General features: G+C 33.3%; 1 long non-coding RNA gene across 1 annotated transcript; it reads left to right on the plus strand.

Annotated features, from left to right (window-relative positions):
* Window positions 1-12,761: 12,761 nt before the first annotated feature.
* On the plus strand, window positions 12,762-13,873 carry LOC128169879 (uncharacterized). The gene is made up of 3 exons (XR_008241617.1): window positions 12,762-12,844; window positions 13,479-13,534; window positions 13,708-13,873. It is a non-coding gene; the product is annotated as an uncharacterized LOC128169879 (long non-coding RNA).
* Window positions 13,874-24,966: the final 11,093 nt, after the last annotated feature.

Genomic DNA, 24,966 nt, shown 5'->3' on the forward strand with positions numbered 1-24,966 from the left:
TTTAAATATGAACAATCTTCTGTAGTTACATCTACTTTTACAAAACGGAAATAAAACAGAGTATCACTGCTGACAAGACTTACTAATCGATAAAATTGATGTAATGTATTCAGAAGCATTTTTTTTTTTAAGAAAAAAATTAATACATTGAAAATAGTCAAATTTTATATGGTAAGAACAATTTATATACATTTTGTGTAGTCGCACATATGTGCATTCCTTCGCCATAGTTAAAAAAAGGCTGTTTGACAAAGCGCCATTTCTCTAGCGGTAGCGTTTTGAATCAAGGGCAGACTATCCAATCTGAAGATAGAACCATCACAGGCGCAGATTAGACTTTATTGTTACTTGTCTGTTAAAAATTGCTTGGATACAAGTTTTCAGAAATCTACATGTATTCCAATTACTGATAAATAATGCATGCAGAGTTTGGAGGCGTTAATTTTATTTTTTACATATTACACAAGAAATTATATATGAGGTTTTCTTTCTATTGCTCAGAATTCTTGTCAAAAAAGCCCAAGAATTCATCTTAGAAAAAAAAATGTGCGTCAATATTCAAGTCCAGCTTAAAAAATTATTACCATGCGATATTACAAATTGTCGATTTTAAAATAGATAAATGTGGCAAAAGCACAGATCACAAGATCAAAGGAATTAACAGCCTGATCAATTGAACGAGGGCTTGCCCATCAACAATTAGAAATAAATAAGTAACTTTACTGGTTAAGGAAGTGTATTTTCATGTGTTCATGACCAGCAGATAACGAAATAACATACTGACATAAAATTCATGCACTTTTAAAAAATTAGATTCAACATGTTAAATTTAGATATTCATCCTCTATTTACAAAAGTTGTCTTAAACAGGCACACAGAATCATTGGAGGAGAGTGCTGCCCCCTTTTTATTGCAGCAATCATATTTCATAAATTAATGAAACAAACTACCTAACCCCCCTCACAGATCATTATTTTTAATAAGTTTGCCTCCCCCCGCCCATGTTTTCAATAATGATGTTACGTTTCTGTTCAAGAATATATCATTATTGTGTGATCGTATCATTCAATAACAATAAAAATGAGTAAATAATAAAACATATTGAATAATTCTTACGACTTGGTGCATTCTTCTGTATGTTCAAAATGTTAATGATATATTAATCACAATAAAAGTGAATATCAAAAAAAAAAATAATAATTCTGAACATTTTGAGAAAGATTTTATTTATCTTATTAACGGTCAGAGATGAGGTAAATTGCTTTCAAAAGTATTCGATTGAATTACAATTACTTTGGGTTATAAAGGTAATCGATGACAAGTCGATTACATGGAATTTTAGGAGTAATAAATTACATTAGATTACTTTTCCTTCTTGTAATCATGATTACTTAGGATTACTTTTGAATACATTACAAGAATTTGGTAAGGAATGGTCTATGGGGTTTTTTAAAATCTAATTTAGATGTTTAATGCTTTGGAAAGAACAAATGCATTTGAAGTATTATTTTTGACATCAAATGATTAATTTTAAGTTTAATTTTTTTTTGTAAAAAATAAATTATTATCATTAACCATTTATTGAGTAGAGTTAATATCTCCATGTTCTAAAGAGTGCGCGTTAATTCATCCATCAAATAAGACACAGTTTAAATTATATAGATTAAACAGAAACTAGTTTACACATAATTTACTGTATTTATAGGTGTTGAACTTAGACTACAAAGTGATACATGATTTTGCTGCAAATGTTATAGGGGATTTTCTGAGGTGCCAGAGGGAATAAAAGATCCTCGAAATAAAACCAAATATTAAAATACCAAATGTCAAAAGGTGTTATAAATTCAGAATTAAAATAGATTTGAAAATTGACAAAGAAAAATAACGTTAAATAAAAATATATTTACCTTCGAAATGAAAACAAACATTAAAATAAAGTCAAAATGTAGAGTTTATTAATTTAAAATGTCAAATATCAAAAGGTGACAATTTGCGTTTGGCGTTTGGTTTTATTTCGTCGATAAAAACATAAAGATCATCCCGAAACATAAAATATAATTGGTTACTTAACTAGATACGATCTCGTTACGAGTAACGAGTAGGTCTTCCGTACAATTTTTAAACGATACAATTAAGATATCTATGAAATTTCACAATTCTTCCCTCAACCACTCCCTTTCAGACAATGCATACGATTGTCAATATCCCTTGAAATGTTTAACAAAATGGTTTGCTTTTTTTACATACAGCACATTAAAGAATTAAGATTTTAGTCCCCTAAAATCTATAATTACGTAATCAATTGGTTTGGCAATGAGTTTTACAAACTGATGTTGCTACGACCAACAACTTTGTTTCTGTAATGCATTACAAAATCTTGATCTTTTTAAGGTATTTGTAATAGACTTTACGAGTGTCTTGGCCCCTAATTTAAGGGGCCAGTCCCTTTTCCTTGAGTTCATTCGAAAGATCTCACTGATACTAACATTATTTATTCTTACACTTATCTAGAATTGTTGTTCATTTTTAGATACAAATGATTGAATATTTTAGGGGCCAGCCCTCTAGATCTTTAATGGGGACATCCATTGGTGCTTTGTGCTCTGATGTCGATTAGAATCATAAATGCAAACATTTTCTCTTCTTCAATGCTTAACAATTTTTTTTTCCTTTTCGAAATATATTGCGTCAAAGTTTAAGTACTTTGGCCCCTAAAAACGTTGGAAACGGAAGACCTTAATAAGAAAACAGTACGGAAGACCTTAATAACTATAAGAAAAAATCGTACGAAAACTACAAGATCTTCCGTTGGAAACAGAATACCTTAAATATATACACTGAGCATATAGATGATAAGATTCTTTAACACAGCGGTTGACTAGAAACAGAGTGACTTATCATTAGGCCTTTAGTAATAATGGTGCTAGCTTAAGGTGTGTTCCCGTTTGGCATACTTTTGAAAATTAGGAACAAAAAATTAGGTGTGAATTGTTTTTTATACAATTATAGTCTGCTTTTTACCTGAGCTTTACCTGTATCTTTCAATTGCATTTTAAAGAAGAGTTTAGTGTATTATACTGTACATATTTAAACAGTAAAATACTTGCTTTGGTGATTCATTCGGGATATGAAGGTAGGGACATTGCAGAATAAATACATAACCCGCGGGTTCTGTAATTTTTTTCTGCAATGATCGCTACCTTCAAAACCCGAATGAATCACCGAAGAAAGCATTTTATTGTTTATTTTAACATTTTTTTTTGTTACCATTTAATAAATTGATCGTAAACAGTAAGTAAAATTCACCAGATTACTGTTAACGTACATAAGTACGTTAGCTAAAAGAAACAGCCAAACCGTCACCTGTGAGACTTTGAGTCTGACATCATCATGATTATTTCGTGCAGTCCATGATTTTTCTTAGGTAGTTGTCGGTCTCAACCAATCGATAAACAAAGAGTGTCATTTTCAGTCATGTCACTTTCTTGTCAGTTTCAGCCGCTGTAGATTTCGACCAATTGACAAACGGGGCGTTTAGATTTCAGTCTGGCTGTTTCTATAGAGCAATGAATTATCTATTAGTTTCCGTAAGAAATAGAGAGAATAATACTTGGTAGATGTAAATATATTCTTGTGGTGCACTCTATTAAGATTAATGGATTTATTAAAAAGTTTTATTGTTGACCCATCCCTGTTAATGGTACAGTGGGGTACAGTGCTGGTCAGTTCCGTGCACAGCGCCATACAATGGGGGGGGGGGGGGGGGGCAGTGCTTCAGTAAGATTTTACTGTGGTAGTCAGTTAAAGGTACAATGGGGTACACTTAATGTACAGAAAATGTTTTTGGGGACTATTATTGGATTTTGAATTCAGTAGTACTACTTTGCTTAGCCTAGCCTCTCTCTCTCTCTCTCTCTCTCTCTCTCTCAAAATTTCATTGACGAATGTTATTCTTCAGCTGTAGTGCACTTTGTACATCCAAACGTTCGTCGTCTCTTCCGCTCGTCATCGGAGGAAAGCAGAACAATTTTATTTTTCAACTTTTCTTGTTTTTTTTCTGCCATGCTACAAAACAAAAGCTTTATTGAATGCAGACTATGTATTTTTGTACTAAAATTGATCCACGTCTGAGTGGTAGACTTTTGTCCAGGCGACCCGGGTTCAACCCCCGACTGTTTTGATTCAAAATGTTATTGTTTGAATTTTATTAAAAATTACAGTAACAGCGCCTTTCACCTAGTATTAAGATATGTCAGTTGAGATCCTTCGATAGGTTTACTGGAATTTGAGAAGATGTTGAGAAATGAAAGAAATTGCCCCGATAGTATTTTAAAGGTGTATTTAAACGGAAGACCACTCGTTGCTCACAACGAGATCGCGTCTACCGGTACTTATTATTCTTTTCGCCAAACATTTGGTGCACACATTTTCTCGGAAACTATTCCGACCGATTTCAAACATTTTTCATAGATGATTGGAAGGGATCTAAATGTTTTTTTTTTCTTTTTAATGTTTATGCCGTCATCAATTCCGGTACAAATTGATTACTAATTTTGTAAATTTTACAACTTATTTTGTGCAGACTTGATCTAGAAAAGTAACAGAGATATGAATATGAAATTATCATAATAGGTAGACCATGGTCTGAAGTTGTGCCTATTGTTTTGTTTTAACGTAGTGGCGCCATTCCCTAGCGCTCGCGATGTCTCGAAAATTGGGTACGAATTTTGAAATCCCCCCCCCCCTTTTTCATATTTTCGAAAATTCATTTCCTGTCGTCTCTTTCCTCTCCCGCCAAGAAAGCTTTTGACATCAAAACCTGAAAATTGATTAGAATTTGAGCTTTCAGACTTCGTAGGATTGTTAACCCATAGGCGTAGATGTCTTTTAACTATTTTGTTTTGTTCGTCATAACTTCTTGTCGTCACAGGAAGCACTTCAATTTTTTTTTTTTTTTTTTTTTTGCATTTTATTTATTTCACATAGAATTGAAACATAAGTATTAATCTTTTCATATGTCATCTATCCGATATTATATAAACAAAAACAAATCTTCTTGTGAGAGATCTCAAATATACTTGATAGCCAAATGTTTCACCCACGAAATCTCAGAAAGTGCAAGTGATCAAGACACGAAACATTCATGGGTAATAGACATTTGATAGCAAATGCGTTTAACTGCTTTCGTTTTTTCAACCGTAACTTCTGGTCCTCACCGGACGGGTTCAAACAAATCAATTTGTTTGAATGTTTAACTGTTTTTCTTTGACAATTTTAGCAAAATTAATCAACTTTAAATGTCAGTTGTCTTTTGTTCTAAAATAGAAATACTAACATTTAAATTCCCTGAGCATTTCCGTTTCTCCGTTTCTTATCTAAAAACAAAATAAAAATTGACTCTATCAGATCCCAAAAAACGGTGACGATTTGAACTACATGTACCAAACTTTGTGGGATAGGAGCCCTGACTATGTTTTTGTGTTATTTTGTTTGATTTGTCAAAAATTCCGGTCGTCACAGGAAGCACTTCGGTTTTTCTGATTTTATTTATTTTACATGAAATGAATATATCAGTAAAAAATCTTATAAATGTTTATTATACAATGTTAAATAAGCAAATATGTTCTACTTCTGCTGAGACATATCAAATATCTTACGTAGCTTTCCTTTTAACAAATTTGATACTAGCGAGATTTTAGTCACTGTAAGTGATTGAGACACAAAACATTTTAAATAATCGACAATTCTTCGAAGATGTGTTTAACGGGTTTTGTCATGTCAACTGTCGCTTCCGGTACTCACAGGAAGGGTTCAAACAATTAATAGTTTAACAAGATTAACAAACTTTCTTTGGAGTTTCATGTACACTGATGAACAGTGATGTACACTAGGCAAATGTACAATAAATGCCAGTCTTTTTTTCAATAACCACTTCCGTTCGTCCGTTTCCGGTCCCAAGACAAAATATCTAGTTTCAACAGCACCTCAGATTTGGCAGAGTTTCGATATTTCATCGTACAGACCCTGAAACGTAGTACTTCACCAAAAAAGCGTGCGACTTTCGTGCGAGAAACGTTTCGTGTAAACCGTTTAACGTTTCGTGTAAACCGTTTAGCGTTTCGTGTGAATCGTGAAGCGTTTCGTGAAAACCGTTTAGCGTTTCGGGCAAAGCGTGCAGCGTTTCGGGCAAAGCGTGTAAATCGTTTCGAGCAAAGCGTGCAAGAACCGTGTAAAACGTTCATCAAATTTCATTCGGAACTCTCTGATAATTTAATTGTTTCAAATTGGCTCCCGTGTTTTACATTACTTTACACTGTTTGTGATTAGCAAAACTCTTTTGTAGGTATTCTCATGAAAAAAAAAATATAAAAAATGATATACTTATCTTTTTACAAAATTGAATTAATTTGTAACAAACAATAGAAAGGTACGCATATTAAAAGAGAAGACTAGTTACTGAGACTATTCGGCTGTGTACAACCAGCACAAATAACCTCGGACATCGGGTGAGACCTGCACCTGGCTGAACCTGTCAATCAAACTCTGTGTATTCGTTTTCATTGGATGGTCACGCGTCTCTTTTTTTGTCAATAGCCAATAGGAATTTAATGACTTCAAAGTAGTCGGAATCAGTATTTGATGATGCACACAATTTAAATGATAGCTTATTTAACATTTATTTTATTAAAATTAAATGTATACATAGGCAGAATATATACTGTTCATTTCTATAAAATGCGGGAAGTAAATTGCTCGGAAACCCGATTAAAAATATTTCTACAAGTAATTATATTAATTATTTAAACACTGATAACGGGAAACAACAAGTCTTAGAAGTAATTATCACACTAGAATTAGCCTGAAATGTACACATGTAATTAATTATTACGGGGATATGTATGCATGATACTTAATTCAAATAGATTATGATAAATATACTGTACGCCGTTATGCAGGGCGCCGGTTATTGAGTCAATAACAATTGAGTCAAAAATTAAATCATTTTCCGAAATCCGAAATAATAATGAAAACTTTCTTTATTGTTTAATCAATTGATTTTTTTCTGTGGTTTTATGTACGGAACATATATTTACGCGAATGATACGACATAAGAAAAAAAATAATCGGTTGTTTTATAGCATTTTTTCGAACTAATGTGACTAATTTAATTTTACATCACTTTCAAAATTATCAATGTAAATAATTAAAGGTTTATTTATTGTTAGTATTTTACATCGTATTCCCTGAAACCAATAAAAAAAAAACTACTGTGAGAAGAAAAAGCAAATCCAGCCGAATACTGGAAAACCAACTTCAGTTTGTACATGTAATCATACGGATTTTATTTTTGGTATTGAATATTGAGTTACGATAACCTTTATTTCTGGATTTTTAACCGGGTTTTCCGACGGAAAAATCCGGTTATTAAAATGGTGAAAATGGCGGGCGGGTGCCAAAAGGGTACCCTCATTGTACGGATAACTCCTCCTACAGTTTTCAAGATAGGAAGTTGTTCTTTTGCAGATCAATTGTATATATATCAGAGATGTGCATATTGCTAGGCTTTTGATTTCCGATAACTTATGAAAAAAATATCAGCTTTTGAACTTAGTCATTTTTTGGCAAAATATTGCATATAGGGTACCCTCATTGTACGGATAACTCCTCCTACAGTTTTCAAGATAGGAAGTTGCTCTTTTGCAGATCAATTGTACATTTACTAGAGGTGTGCATATTGCTAGGGTTTTGATTTCCGATAATATATGAAAAAAATACCAGCTTTTGAACTTAGTCATTTTTTGGCAAAATATTGCATATAGGGTACCCTCATTGTACGGATAACTCCCCCTACAGTTTTCAAGATAGGAAGTTGTTCTTTTGCAGATCAATTGTACATATACTAGAGGTGAGCATATTGCTAGGATTTTGATTTCCGATAATATATGAAAAAATACCAGCTTTTGAACTTAGTAATTGTTTGGCAAAATACTGTGGTTTCATTAATTTTCGTGGGTATCAATTTTCGTGGATTTTCTAAAAACCAGAGTTTCAAGGATACGTAATTTCGTGGCCAACGATTCAATCAATACAAAATGTTAGTTGAAATTGAACTTCAATGAACATTTAATTTCGTGGATCAACTTAACAACGAAATCCACGAAAATTGGTATTCAACGAATATTGATGAAACCACAGTATTGCATGTAGGGTACTTCATTTCACTGGATTAGGTTGACATGGATTATGGATACAGTTCACATAAAAGAAAACCCGGTTTGCTGTCACATTGACAGCTTTTCAGTTGTTAATTTTTTACGGCACTAATAAAAATTATGAATATTCCTTTTGAGCAATAAATATGTTTATTGAAGTAGAGTTTTTGGCTTATTCTGTCAATAAAAATATTTTTTTGCTTTAAATATAAGTATCAATTTAATGTAATTAATCAATTCAATACTTATGTACATATATGTTTCTAATATCAGTATTTCTATTATTTCATGTTTTCTTGAAATTAATTCTTACTAACAGAGTCAGTGTAAATATCCGAGAGGACCCGATGAAAAGGAAAACGATCAGGATAAAAGGGTGTCCAAAGCGTGTGAAAAGCGAGCAAATCGTTTCGTGCGGGAATCGTTTCGTGTAAACCGTTCAGCGTTTCGTGTAAATCGTTAAGCGTTTCAGGCAAAGCGTTCAGCGTTTCGTGTGAACCGTTTAGCGAGCGCGTGCAGCGAGCGTTTGGTGTAGTAGTACGTTTCAGGGTTTGTATCATATAAAACAAATCGGACGGAATACCTACTCATCACTCTTAACGAGATCTATTTTTTAAGTCTTTCCACCTTTCAGGTGAAGGACCTCTTGTTTTCTTTATGTTTTTTATTCTTCTTCTTATTCTTTTATTCTATTTACCTCGGAGTCACTTTTTTGTTATTATGGTAACAATGCTGCTATCGTGAAAGTTGACAAAACTATCCTATCTTATATCCTGTGTCCTGCATCCTATCCTGCAAATAAGCTCTATCCTATCCTATCCTATCCAATACCTTCAAAATATAGGAATGCAAGTTAAATGAAACGAAATTTAAGAATTAAATGAGTTTTTCAATTAATGTAGTACTCAGAATGAATAATTCAATCTTAAAACCGAATATTCTTCGAGCAGGATAACATTTCTTAAGACTCAGCATGCCTTAGTTATATTGATAAACTTTGCTGGACCAAATTAAACTTGTTGGTCTCATGCTTTTTCCGTTTTAAGAAACTTTAAAGAAAAACTAGTAGACTAATTGTTCTCGAACAATTAGAGGTATTTCCACTTCATTGTTTTTTATGTTTGAAATAAGATTGCTTTAATAGAATAAAGTATTTTTTCTGCGTTACTTCAAAAAAAAGTGTCAAACGATTAAGTTTGCAATTTTTGTATTGCTTGACCTAGACCTTAATGTCATTTTGATCTGACAAGGTAGACGCTTCAATACCAAGTGGTCCGATCTATCTATTATTATTGATTCAAAAGTTATTTGTGTTTTTATTGATTGTTCGAAACTTTCAGAGGTAATAACTGCTAGAAAGGGACTTTGGACCCTTTCAGTATGAATAGATTGAAGGGGAGTCTAAGTGTTCTGAATACATTAGTAAAAGTTTCAAGTCTCTATCTCTAACGGTTAATGAGGCGTAGCGAAAACAAGCATTTTGTACACTCTATAATTGTTACATGGTAAAGGTCTAAAGGTTATATTTTGAAATGTCTTATGATGTCCTACCACATCCATGAAAAAGTTTTTCTCTACCACCCTAAACAAAAGAGATCTAAAAACTCATTAATTTAGAGATTTCCAAATTACCTTGACCTATGACCTTTATGTCATTTTGTTCGGCCAAGGTAGACGCTTCCATCCCAAGTGGTCCGAAGTCTCTATGATAAGTAATAAAAAAGTTGGAAGTGATTTTATGGAAATGTAAATACTTTCAGGGGCAAAAACTACTAGAAGCGGGCCTCAAATCCTTTCGGTATGAATAGATTGAAGAACCCTCTAAGTGTACTGAAGACATTGGTAAAAGTTCCAAGGCTCTATCTCTCATGGTTTCAGAGGAGTAGCGATAACAATTACTTCGTACACAAAGGGCAATAACTTTGTAAATTCTGGGAGTGATCACGCAAAGGGTCATTTGGTACCATAACTTTTAATGGTCAATAACATAAAGACAAAATTGTTTCAATATCTCTAGAAACAAAAAAAGCTGTCTCTGGAAAAAAAGAGAAGAAAAAAAATAACTAGTAGACTAATTGTTCTCGAACAATTAGAGGTCTTTCCACCTCATTGTTTTTTATGTTTGAAATAAGATTGCTTCAATTGAATAAAGTATTTTTCTGCGTTACTTCATAAAAAATTGTCAAACGCATAAGTTTGCAATTTTTTATTGCTTGATTTTGACCTTTGACCTTTATGTCATTTTGATCTGACGAGGTAGACGCTTCAATACCAAATGGTCCGGTGACTCTAGATATGATTATTGATTCAAAAGTTATTTGTGTTTCTTTATTTAATGTTCGAAACGTTCAGGGGCAATATCTGCTGGAAAGGGACTTTGGACCCCTTCTGTATGAATAGATTGAAGAAATAACTTAGTGTACTGAATTCTTATGTAAAAGTTTCAAGTCTCTATCTCTAAAGACTAATGAGGAGTAGCGATAACAAGCATTTTGTACAATAGCGGCAATAACTCTATAATTGTTACATGGAAAGGGTCAAAGGGTGATATTTTGAAATGTCTTACGATGTCTTACTACATCCATGAAAACGTTTTTCTCTACCATCCTAAACAAAAGAGATACAAAAACTCATTAAGTAAGAGATTTCCAGATGACCTTGACCTTTGACCTTTATGTCATTTTGTTCGGCTAAGGTAGACACTTTCATCTCAAGTGGTCCGAAGTCTCTATGATAAGTAATAAAAAAGTTGCAAGTGGTTTTATAGAAATGTAAATACTTTCAGGGGCAATAACTACTAGAAAGGGGACTCAGATCCTTTCGGTATGAATAGATTAAAGAACCCTCTAAGTGTACTGAAGACATTGGTAAAAGTTCCAAGTTTCTATCTCTTATGGTTTCAGGGGAGTAGCGATAACAAGCATTTTCGTAAATAGGGGACAATAACAATGTAATAATTTAAAGGAAGGAGACAAATGGCTATATTCGAAATTGCATAAGATGTCCTATTATATCCATAAAAAAGTTTTTCTCTACCACCCTAAACAAAAGAGATCTAAAAACTCATCAATTAAGATTTTTCCAAATGACCTTGACCTTTGACCTTTATGTAATTTTGATCGGCCAAGGTAGACGCTTTCATCCCAAGTGGTCCGAATTCTCTATGACAAATAATAAAAAAGTTGGAAGTGATTTTATAGAAATTTAAATACTTTCAAGGGCAATAACTGCTAGAAGGGGGCCTCAAATCCTTTCGGTATGAATAAATTGAAGAACCCTCTAAGTGTACTGAAGACATTGGTAAAAGTTCCAAGTTTCTATCTCTTATGGTTTCAGAGGAGTAGCGATAACAAGCTTTTCGTACACAAGAGCAATAACTTTGTAAGTTCTGGGAGTTACCAGGAACAGGGTCATTTGGTACATAACTTTGAATGGTCAATTACAGGAAGGAAAAATTGTTTCAATATGTCTTATGATAAAAAAGCTGTCCCTTGGAAAATAGAGAAAAAAAATAAGAATAAAAAACATAAAGAAAACAAAAGGTCTTTCACCTGAAAGGTGGAAAGACCTAAAAATAAACAGAACAATATCAATAGGCCTTTACACTGTGGTGTAAAGACCTAAAAAGAAACCGAACAATATCAATAGGCCTTTACACTGTGGTGTGAAGACCTAATAAAGAAGACGCGAGATCATTCGACAAAGCCAAAACTGAGTATGCATGCTAAACCAAACATTTTGGCACAATTTTTTTTTTACGTCGAAGGTCAAGGTCATCCGTTACCCCAAAAAGTGAAAAGTGAAAAAGGGGGTTTACGGACTAGTCGCGCAAGATAGAATCTTGGAATTTGTGTCAAAGGGCTCAATATCTCCAGGGGTCAAGGTCAAAGGTCAATATCAACTTTCAGGGGATTCGCATGCGCCTAAAGATCACACACTTTTGCATTTGACAGCTTTACCGATCCAAGTTGACCTTGACCTTTGACCTTGACCTTTGGTGCAGCCAAAAAGTTCCTCAAAGCCATCGCCAGTGGTTTCGCGGCTCTACCTTTAGTCGTTACATTTTTTTTTTCATGAAAATTAAAAAAAATGAGAGGCAGTCGTTCTAAGAGGAGACTGCAAAACCTTCTGTCTTTCAGAGAGATTCAACTACACCTTAGACCGACATCATCCGCGAAGGTTTGCAACTTGCAAGTGTCGCGGCTTCAGAGGAGTAGCGATAACAAACTTTTACGTGCATGCGTCAATACTCAGCTATGTTAAGGAAGGTCTAAGAATTCTACCACGTGTGATTTAGAAAAATTTGCATAAGCCCCGCCCCTTATTCATGAGATTTTACGAGATATAGGTATTTCGGTAATTAACAAACATCTACCAAAATGAAAATGATTAATTATTGGGTTTGAATGGTTCAAGAAAGGTGTACTGAAATAAAATCATAAACTATTCTTTATATCTCGCGAAATCATGAAATTCCTAAGTCGTCTGATGACGTGTCGAGGCTGACTACGTCACATCGGCGCTTGCAGCTGTGATCAGAGTAAACATGTGGACTTCAAAGATATATCTCGGAATTTAACTCGTTTACAACCAGCGTGGACAGAAATCGGCATAGGATTCAACTGAACAAGGTAGGATTTATCTGTACTTCCCCTAGATATTGTTTTATATTACCTAATATTGTTGGATGGAACGGAAATGAAGTGAAATTCCTCGGCTTCGATTTTGTTTACTTGTTTACATTTGTTTTTCATGTAATATTGTGTTCAAACATCAGTTTGGTGTCTCAGTCAGGCAGAGTAATTGTTCTGCGTTTCGCTAGTTTTGATCATAGAGAGCGTTGAGGCTCATTGTAGCTTTTTACTGGTCTCATATCGCGATAATATTAGATCGCATTTCCTCCATGTTCAAAGTACACAATAAAAAGTCCATGGCCAAACACTGTATGTGCTAGCACTACAAAGATATCTGTGAGGATCTGGAATGATTATAGACAAGATTGTAATTTGTTTAAGTAAATCGAAATGTGTTATTTTATTCAGCCTTCTTTTATGAAGATCTAATTAATTTTATTTAAGACAAAATTAAAGTGTGTTCAAACTGAATTTCCACACATTTTAAAAAATAAACATTTGATTATGCCTGTTGTAATATCACTGAAATTGAAACCGCCATTAATATACCCAATAATAGAGTAATGTTTCATTTTCATGTTATCTTTAACACAATAGCTTAAGCTAATTATGACACATTATTCATTTTTAGGGTTACTTAGGCAGTAGATGGTCCACTGAAAACACTTCTTGGGATGTTGATAAAAAGTAGGTACTACAAATGTATATAAATATTTCTTTTACTCACTAACTTCAACTTCATGCATAGTTTGTTGTTTTTAATATCATATTGATAATGATACTAATGTAACCTATTATAATAATTTGCATTGATATCTATTGAAATGAAATTTGAAATTGATATATATTCATCATTTCAGGTATTGGTTTTCTTATCAACTGGACTACATCCTAATATCAAAAAGACAGAAGAGAAGAACATGTAGTGTGCAAGAAGAATTGTCAATTTCCATAAATTACACATTATGACTGAAAAATACTAAAAATCAGAAACCACTAGTCTTGTTGAACAGTTTGTCACAGAAAAGCAATCTCTATAGTAATTGTAAAGTTGATTATCAAAATAAATTCTTAATAATATTGATATATTGTTTCTTCTTGCCTTCTTTAATTAGTACTAAAATATCAATTATGATTACAAGTAAACCTGATTATACATTAAAAGAACTTATTCACCAGCATAGTAACATAAATTATTATGAAACATAAATGTGTAAAATACAAACTCAACACTTACACCCCCCCCCCCCAATAAAGGCAACTGATGAAGTTATGTTTTTCCAATTTGAACAATTTTATAATGATGATTGGTGTGAACAGAAACAACATTTTAGCATTTTTTTAGTGAAATTCACAGCGTTAAATTATTTTAAGAATGAAAATTAAAATCATGATCTTAGTCAGTGTTGCATTTCAATTGCACGCAAATGACGCTGAAAGTGAAGTGGGTCAGATAAAATGCAGTAGTGCAAGGGCATACACTTGATCAAATATATTGAAAATTTCCATGTCTTACCATTGTATCCCTATTATATCAAAAAGTGCTGGGAGCTGTATGAAGTCGCTACGCATTTCATATAAATAAGCGTTAATTGCGGGAAATCCCAGTAAATTGCTGTTCATACACTGTTTACATTGAATTTAATAATTGTTCTTACTTGAATATTTTAAGCTCCTAGCACTTTTCGAAATTTTGAAGGTTCATTTTACAAGTTAGAAACAGAAATAACTATATTTGTTTATGTTATGCCCTTGCACTTTGCATTTTTCCGTATTATTCCTGGTTCATCTATTTTTAGCAGTATCACGTGACAGGGTATTCCCAAGAGACTCAAAAATTGCTCATCCGATAACAAATTATTTAATTTGTATAATCGATAAAATATCACTTTGTTTAACAAATGTTTGGAGTAGAATACCAAGATTGTTCAAAGGCTAACATTTTATGTGATAAATATCGCTATTTTTGTATGGACGCCCTTAACATAGCTGAGTAGTATCTAAACGCGAGGTGTTTTTAAGACGCAGGGTCAAATGCCCTCATCATTTTCCGAAAGCAGTAAGACGTGAATGAAAGCGTTTCGATAAGTCGCGAAACAAAAAATCATTTTTGCTTACGGAAGAAAAATAAAAAGAAAAAGAAACAAAACAATATCAATAGGCCTTTACACTGTGGTGTAAAGACCTAATAAAAAACATAAGAAAAACAAAAGGTCTTTCACCTGAAAGGTGGAAAGACCTAATAAAAAAACATAAGAAATACAAAAGGTCTTTCACCTGAAAGGTGGAAAGACCTAAATATGAAATCTGGCTGTCAGCCATTTTGACATAAAAAGCATCGCTTTAGTCGAAACCAGCATGATTCCTCAGATTTAGCACGTCTTATTTATGATTTGAAAATTTATTTTAAAAAATTATAATTGTTTGTTTCTCGCTTTTTCACCATTTAAGGAAAACTAAAGGAAAAAAAATATAAAATCTGTATGTCCACCGTTATGAATCGCCATTTTTTTTAAAGATAATTTACGACATTTTCTTAAATATGGCATATTATTCCTAACTATCCACACCTAAGTTATGATTAAAAAACTTAGCTGGACTGAATATTCATTGTTTTTATCATGCTTTATGTCCATTTCAGAAATATAAGACGAATTACCAAAATTTTGTTATCTGCCATTCTAAATCGCCACTTTGACCTAATTAACCACATTTGTGGAAAGCCAGCATAATTTTTAAGACTCAGCACACACTGGATATTATGAAATACTATTTTGGATCAATTCATTAGTGTTTGTCATTATTTTTTCCCATTGACGAGACTTTAAGAGAAAAATTTGAAGATTGGCTGTCCGACATTTTGAATCGCCATTCTGACCTACTTAACGCCATTTTCATGAAGGCCAGCATATTTTTTTAGACTCGGCATACTTTAATTATGAGAAAAAACCATGCTGGACCAAATAATGATTATTTGCCGTTAAAACGTATTTCTAGAGCTCTTTTTAGAAATTAGGACTAGACTAAACTTACATACCTGTGCTACGGTAAAATTAAATCGTACGCGGGATGGACACAATAACGTAAACAAACAGGTAAACGATTCGATTTATGATTTTAATATATTTATGCATAAAAAACAGATAAATAAATTCGATACACTAATTGAGGAACTGTTAAGTCGCATATTTTTATCAAATTACTTTCTTATCACATATAACTGAGCATAATTATCATTAAGGTTTTCCGCTGGGAGCGGAAAACCTTACTATTATTCTGAAAAAAAAATCAAATTTCTTCTTATTTTTTTCTTCTTCTAGACGCCAACTTTGATCCTTAATATCTCGCTCGTTTGTTCACCGATTGTTTTGAAATGTTCAGGACTGATAACATGCCGCGTGATGTTGTCGTTGCATATTTTAGTTGAGAAAAATCCCTATCCGGTTTTGAGTTATTCCCCTTTTAGTAAAATTTAACGACTTCTTTTGTCCAGGGGATTTAGCTTTAACGGTGACTGGCAGAGTCTCAAAAATGGGGTGGTTTGGAAGCTAATACATTGAATTTGTGCGAGATTCATATTTTATTTATTATTTAAATGCAAATAAAAGGGGTGGTATAGATGTTGAAATAAAGGTAAAAACAAATTTAAAAAATTCGCGTATTTTCCGTGTTAGTTTTCTACCTGATAAAAATTTGTTATAACATGTATTTTAAAATGTCTTGGTCTTACTCAGACCTTTCATTCGGTATGCCGAAAAAAGGGCTGGCCCTTATTATTAGGGACTTAGAGGCGTCCAAAGTTTCTTGTCAATAACTTAAAAAGGAATAAAAATTTCTAATGCATTATTGAAGCAAAGTTGTAAAGAAATTAATTTTGAATCCTTCTATAGAATTCAATTTAATGTTTTCGTAATTTATAGTTAGTATTTGCAGAAACAATTGTTGTCAGTTTGGTCCATTTTTGTGGGGGTGCGCACGTTTATGAGGTTATGAAAGGGCTTCCTGTAATGCACTAACTGATACATGTAGTGCGCAAAAATAATTCAAGTTCGATACAGGGTACAATCGAGCAAATTTCGACAGAGTTATGGCCTTTGGATGTAGAAAAATTCCAGTTTTTTGCAGTTTCTGCTCATTTTCTTCGCAGAGGATGAACATATTGAAATGAAATTTGGTTTACAGGTTTATCATGATAATATCTAGGTCAAGTTCGATATTGGGTACGATCGATCAAATTTCGACAGAGTTATGGCCCTTGGACATAGAAAAGTTCTAGTTATTTGCAGTTTCCGCTCATTTTCTTCGCAGAGGATGAACATATTGAAATGAAATTTAGTATACAGGTTTATCATGATAATATCTAGGTCAAGTTCGATATTGGGTACGATCGAGCAAATTTCGACAGCGTTATGGGCCTTGGATGTAGAAAAATTCCAGTTATTTGCAGTTTCCGCTCATTTTCTACGCAAAGGATGAATATATTGGAATGAGATTTGGTATACAGATTTATCTAAATAATGTATATGTCAAGTTTGATTTTGGGTATGATAGAGCAATTTTTGACAGAGTTATGGCCCTTTGACGTAGAAAAATTCCAGTTATTTGCAGTTTATGTTCATTTTCTTTGTGGATGTTTCAAAGGAAGGGGGGGGGGCATAAGTGTTTCACAAACATCTCTTTTTGTTGGTTTGTTTCATAACTGTGCTCCTGCCTATATTTAGATGCATTACGAGACTCAGGTAACCGATCGATAGGAGAGTCGCTAGCTGTATTCAGGCCGTCGCCTAGACGATAGTGCATGTGCTTCTAGAGCTGGACGTACACGTTTAACGCCCCACTGTGTTACTGTAACAGAGACATTTTGAATTGTTTCAGTACTGGGAGATATGTTAATAAAATGGTTCCAATGCATGATAATTAAACTCAACTTTTCTACAATACGTACACACGGCCGTCTTATAAAGCACGATGTGTATTACTGACATGACAAATGTACGCTGGCAATTTAAACGAACGCAGAATTGCTCCCGATAGAGCAATTCTTTTAAAGCAAAAAAAAAAAATACTGATTTGCGATGGATAAAATATATTTATCATCGTGGAGATGATTTTAAAAAGTGAACTTAATATTCTTAAACGATAATATTTGAATCCAAAGCCGCTAGTTTTAAGTTACGGTTAATAGGGATATTAATTATGACTTGCCCCGCGTTTCAGGTTTTTTACTTGCAAAACATCTACAAACGAAAATACCAAACAACCTTCAGCAGCAACTTAAAAATTATTTATTCCATACACAATTCTAAAGAGGTAATTCAATGAATTTTATAAATGCTTTATACTTGTATACATTCGCTATCTTCCATGGAAAAAAGTGGCATGGAAAAAATGTTGTTCAATGTTCATCAAATATGCTGTAGCCTTAGCAATCGAAAGTAATTAACAAACTGTATATTGATAGATTGACATATCAACAAACATTCAGACCCGCAATGTGTTTTTTTTACAAGTTCTATAAAATGAAGACTCAATGACTGAATTCCTTACCAGTTTCGGTGTTGTTTATTTTGAATCACGTGTGTACGTTATGTGTAGCCATATAGATGAACACTTTAAGTGTTTAATTTTTAAAAGAAAGTGTGTACATGCAGAGCAATGCAATGCTAGGACAATTAAATTCCAACAATGTATATGGTGAGGCCGGTCAGACTGATACTAGTTCTGCTTGTTCTACAAATAGCGAATGTAAGACGAAGTATCGGGGTGTTATATTTTAAACAAAAATAAGTATTGCTTTTTTAAAAGCTTGCATTACTCAAAAAAGTATTTTATTGGAATCATTCTTAGTTACCTTAGCTGCATATATGTACCGCTCGGTCTGTATCCCGGAAAAATTGACTACCATCCGAAGTTTTTCATACAAGGTCTACAGACTTGCAACATTACCTTTAAAAATACATTTTAGAATTTGCCGCTGTTTATAAATTCATTAAAAAGACGCGCAGAATCAAGTGGTAATATGTCGTTTGATATGGGATTTATGATGTCTATTTGTATTGTTTTCATTAAAATTATTTCATTATTTCAAGCGTGTGGGTGGAATGAAATAAGTTTCACATGATATATGACATAAAGATGTCCTCTCCCCATTTTTTCTCGCAGCAACTATTTTTTTTTAAATTTACATAAAAAATTGAATTATCATGGAGTTGCCCCCCCCCATTTTGGTAGCATGTAAAAAAAATGGTATGAAAATCATGAAATTATGAGTGAAATTTTTAAAATTTTGGAAAATTCTAAAAAAAAAAAAATTCTTATTTTGCTTGTCAAGACTTGTTGGATGAGTTTGCCCCTCCCCCCCCCCCCCACTTTCAAAAACGATGCTACGTGCTTGGAAATTACTTATTTCTTTATTCCCCTCTTTAATAAACAAAATAAACTAACAAACATAACCGATCCAGATAAATATAATTACATGTATCAAAAATAAACTTCAAAAACAAACTACACATTCATCATTCACCCACAATATTGCCTTTTCGATATTTGTCATCGTTGTAGACCCGTGTAACAATCTGTTACATTATATATGTAAGTAGGTGCTTGCACGACAAAGAACCCCTTGCTTATCTACATTTCATTAACGCATACAAAGAAAAAATATATTTTGATTTATTTTTGAATTTCTTTTGATGTAAAAAAAAAACAGAAGAAATTGGTTCACAGTCTCTCTTTATGCCTGTTTGTTAGCGGTTAATCCAAGTTCATTTTGAATATCCTTTTGTAATTTAAAAAATGCGATGTAAATTTTTTTTGATGCAATATTTCGGATAAAGCAATGAAGAGTTGTTTTTGAAATTTTATTAGACCAAAAAATTGTAAATTGCTAACATTGAAAATTGTGCCGGATGTCTTTCTTTTTTTAAGGTAAAACTTTATTGATTTAAAAAATGATTCTTTGAGACAAACAAATTGACATAATCAATAAGAGTTTGACAATCTCTAACTGCAGGTCTGTAGCTTTTAGTCAGAAAAAGAATCGGATGGACGACCTAGGACACAGATCGTCCATCCGAATTTCTTGAAATTTGCCATTATTTTCGTACGCGGACGCAATACTCACCGAGACTAAATGGTTCGTATCTTACGTTTTAACTGCTTTAAAAGGTAATATTGGTTTTCTGATAATTATGAGCATGAATAATTAAATAAAAATGGTTATAATTATAGTAAAATTACCGGCATCGGTCTTCTCCGTGCGCGGATCTAGAAGGCGAAGGGTTCCAGACCCCCCCCCCCCCCCCCAGCGAAATTTCTTTCAATTACGTGTACATTATAACTTACCAAATATGCCTCGGACATCCCTTGGCAAACTCAAATAACCGTCTGACTTTTCAACCCCCTCCCCGGAAAAATTATCTGATCCGCGCATGTTCCCCCTCCTCGAAATACAAAATTATTCTTCAAAACCCCTTGTAAAATGTCCAGGATCTCCGCATATGTACTAAGAGATTCATTGAATAAAATGTGGCGAATCAAACTAGAGACAACGTGTTAAGATTTGCATTTGCTTATAAACATGTAGTATCATCGTGCAAAATGCACTGTTCAATTATAATTTTTTCTTGACTTTACTTGTAAACTTCGTAATTTTTTCTCACAGTTTATTTCTTACAAAGTTCCTTTTTTATTTAGTGATTGACACTTTTAATTTTAGACTTATATGTGATTTCAAAGAGACAGAGTGTCATGTCTCAAGGACTGTTTATCTCTTAAAACAACATTGTGCAATTATCAGATTTTCATTTCTTGGACATCAAAGACTCATTGAGTTTATTTAATTATTTTATATCTGTGAACCTTTCACTCAGCTTACTTATATCATTACCTGTCAATTTATACTCATTGTTAAGATTCTTATAAATAGTTATGTACAATTGTCAATGCGCAGTCTGGAATACGGCGGCCAGCCCCGGCCACGTCCGACTCTCCCAGAGTCTTGAGTCCGGAGGCCACTACTGGCCATATCCGAATTGTTTGTAACATGTCTGTCTGTTAAATTGTTATAATGTTGCCATCGTTGAGTCTCGTCCAATAATGTGGAATCCTGCATCAATTGCCTGTTTATTTCTCTGGAACTGTATACTGGTGGACCTTCAGGAATACGGCAAACCTACCCTTCGTTTTAGCTTACGGCCTACAGCGCGCCACAACCTTATACCTTATACCCTTTACGCCAACATTCCCTCACCCGGTTCGTACTGCACACGACCGATGCAGATCCAGACGAATTCTCTATCACCGTAAAGTCTACGCGGTCACAGAAATATAATACTTTGTTTTTCAGTGTTTACACATCTAATATTGTACTATGGTCAGCTATCAATTTTTTGTAATACGTCACAAGTATAACGCAGCTACGACGGAAAACCTCAACATTATTTTTCTGTGTCAGTAATACAGTAATTGTAATTATGTTTACCTCTGGCACCGCTCAGATCGCGTAGCTTTCTTCGTTTTTCAATTGTCTTCCTATGTTTACTTTGTTAAAAGCCAGCGCTTTAATCGTAACACTTCCTGTCATGAACCGGAACTAGAGTTACCCGCCCATTACTACAATTAAACATGAAATCTTTCCCTATTTTAAATACATATTAAAAGATTACACTGTTTCTTATATATATATATATATATATATATATATATATATATATATATATATATATATATATATATATATATATGTATACTGATTAATTTAAGACATTTTATAAATAAAAATATATATTAACTTGTAATATTGTTTATTTTCAACGTCGGGTAGACGTCGTGTTGAAGTTGAATTTTCGACTTATTTAAGATCCTATCTCAAAATAATAAATTTATCTTTTTTTAAGTACACATAGTTTGATAAACAAGAATTGAAAAAAAATATAATTGTTTGTAACCCTTCGAACACTTCTTTTAAAATGTTGATTCAACGTCAATACGACGTTGAAATTTCAACGTCGAAATGAGACGTTGTTTCAACGTTGAAAAAAGGTTGTACGACGTCACGACCAAATATCAACTTTGAAACAACGTTGCGTGCCTGCTGGGAAGTTATTTATGGCTGCAGATCATCAATTGTTATGTAATTAATCAACAGTTTTAAGGGTGCTTTTTTTCAAAGTGGTTGATTATCAAACAACAATACTTTCATGTTCACATTAAAGGTGCGAGATCGTAGTCTGAGAACGTGGCTATAATGCATGTTGAACACGCTAAACTTCTATTATATATAGTTATGAACAGAATAATATATATTATAATTAAAAGTTTTAGGTCAAATGTAATTTGTTCTTGGGATAAGATGTTATGAAATACGACTACATTATGCTATGCAGATGGTCGCCATAGAAATCATCAAAGTATTGCAAGTGTGGACAGATTAGTTCACTTGACTTACAGACTATAATATAGCAACATATCTGCCTCCGAAAAATATATTTATATGCGCTTCTCAAAGTTACACTTCAGTGAGATGGACATGTGTTCTTGGGGATTTTCTTTATTGCTAATTATATGAAAATTGATTTAAAAAACAAAACAAAAAACGTTTTATTGAAGTTGTGTGAGGATGTCATGCAACTTAATTTACTTACAAGGTTAGCTACAGCCAGTAGAATATTAATTTTAGGTCAACAACGAATACCTAATCTATTAAAATACAAGATAAATAGAGAATGCAAATATTGCTTGTGACTTGTACTTAGTTTTTTGATATATCTTTAGGATAAAACAGAGAAAAGCAAAAAAAAAAAAAAAAAAACCCAAAAAACCAAACATGGAACTTGCATCAAATTTACTTCATGTACATGTTACCCCAAAAATCCGACCGAATATGTCTCTTTGTCACATTTAATTAAATTAACTGAACATAAAAACCGTAACACTATAATTTTTCGCTAATTTTTTTGAAGTTTCTCCCGTTTTTTTTTCAAAATACATACGTAAACTTTCTCCGAGAGAATTACTTTTGATCCGATAAAGGAGTAAAAACTGATTTAAAAATAGGGATTTTGAATATTATTGCATCGTCGAGAGAAGTAATACTCATTTCTGTAAATAATGTTATTAAATTTTACATTACATAGCGGTGTCTGTATATTTGGAGTAAAATTTAGACGTTCACTTATGCATAAATTCTCCCGATGATCTTTGATAGCTGATTATTATTTTGAATGTTCAAGTCTACTCGTATTATTAAATAATATCAGCCCTGAAAAAAGAAGATGGGTGGATAAGGCGTGTAAAATGCCCATACGCGTTTGGACAGGCTACTGAAAAATTAAAGTATCAATAAATCTGATTGTTTTTTTTAAATCATTGAAAACAATATATATTTAACGAATCATTGATTTTTAACCTGTAGGTATGTTCAATACTTGAAATATGTTAACTCAAACAGGCGTGTACGTATCAAAACCTGCAAATACTGTCATTTTTAAGAACTTCGGGGCATTTTCTTTTATAGAGTGGGTCTGTACTCCATATTTTTCTCATAGTCTAATTAAGGTCTATTGGAAAACAAACCGATTTCAATCAACAAAAACGTGGAGAGATGACCCACTATACATTAAAAATATCATTTTGTATACCAACAATTGAACATTTTGAAAAAACAATACAAGTCCGGTAGTTCGTGGCCCTAGTCACACATAATATTTAAAAAGTCCACTTTGTTGTGTCTGAAATGGCTCAGTGGTTAGAGCACCTGGCATATGCTAATCTTATATATCTAGGGTTTTTATGTTACAGGTTCGATACCACCAAAATTTCCGACAATACTTTTTTTTCTTATTTTTGTAAAATATATTAAAAACTGACTAAAGTTAGAAATTTTGCTGTTGCAAAATTTTATTATAATACATTTGAATAGATTTCATTGGGGAAAAATAATTTCAAAATTGTATTTCACTACTAAACCGAACGGGCATATGCGCCATCTTATTCCTCCATCTTCTTTTCAGAGATGCCATAAATTTTGGCTATTTACCAAATTTTGACAGCACGCAACAATTTCAAACTTGCGCATAGTCTTTAAAAAATTAGAAAGATTTAATTACAGAAGTTAGGTGGGTTTTTTTTGCACGTTTTTACGTGAATTTCCTTACATGAATCATGGGTACATGTATATAACAATCCATGCTACCCTGAAAAATTTAACTCGCCATTAAACTTCTCATTGTTTAAACTCCTATCACACGGGAGCTGCGTCGTCACGGCGATCCCGCTGCGTAATTGAATACTGTAAAACGCCATGGTGAACGAACTAGAGTCTTCTACAGCGCCGTAACAACGCAACGGCATCTTCGTTCGCCGCGGTGGGATATCCTAGCCTAGAACATTTTAGAACGACACACGACGGCGCACATTTTGAACATGCACAAAGTACGCGCCGTGGCTCTGCGTTCTGATAAACACGCCGTAGATGTGGAGTAAGGTCGCAATGACAGCGCCGTAAAGTCTCCAACAGCGCATGTGCAAGCAGTCAGCGTGCAGAGCACGCTATGGACGCGCGGTAAAAACTCGTAGCACCTCATGAGCGCTCGGCGGATACCCAGCGAGAGGGCAGTCAATCGCCAAGTAGAACTCTGTGGGAACGTAGTTGAGAGCTCTGTAAGAACGCCTCAGTCGCCATCAGGATGCCGTGACATTTTCACTTGTACATTTTTAAACAAGATTGTATATTTTTTCTGAATTTTCCTTGCGATCCTACGGCGATTCCATGAATTTTACAACGCCGTGAACACGCCCTGGGAACGCAACTTGGTGTGACAGGGCCTTAAAGAGATTTCAAAACAATTTCACAAACTGTGTTCGACAAATAGTTTTCCTAAAACATTTTCTTCCTGTCTTTATACAGGCTTTCAATCACAACACGATTTTATAACAAAAGCAGAAGTGAAATTTTAGTCACTAGTCATTATAATCGTTTGACACCAAATCATATAAATTTTCAACTCGCTGCAACAACGGAAGACCTACTCGTGGATTTACCACGAGCTCTGCTCTAGTTTATATATCTAATTAAATAATTCTTAACGTACTATTTTAGATTTTGAGAGGTCTTACCA

Source organism: Crassostrea angulata, unplaced genomic scaffold, assembly GCF_025612915.1.
Source record: "Crassostrea angulata isolate pt1a10 unplaced genomic scaffold, ASM2561291v2 HiC_scaffold_243, whole genome shotgun sequence".
Taxonomy (NCBI): Eukaryota; Metazoa; Mollusca; class Bivalvia; order Ostreida; family Ostreidae; genus Magallana; species Magallana angulata.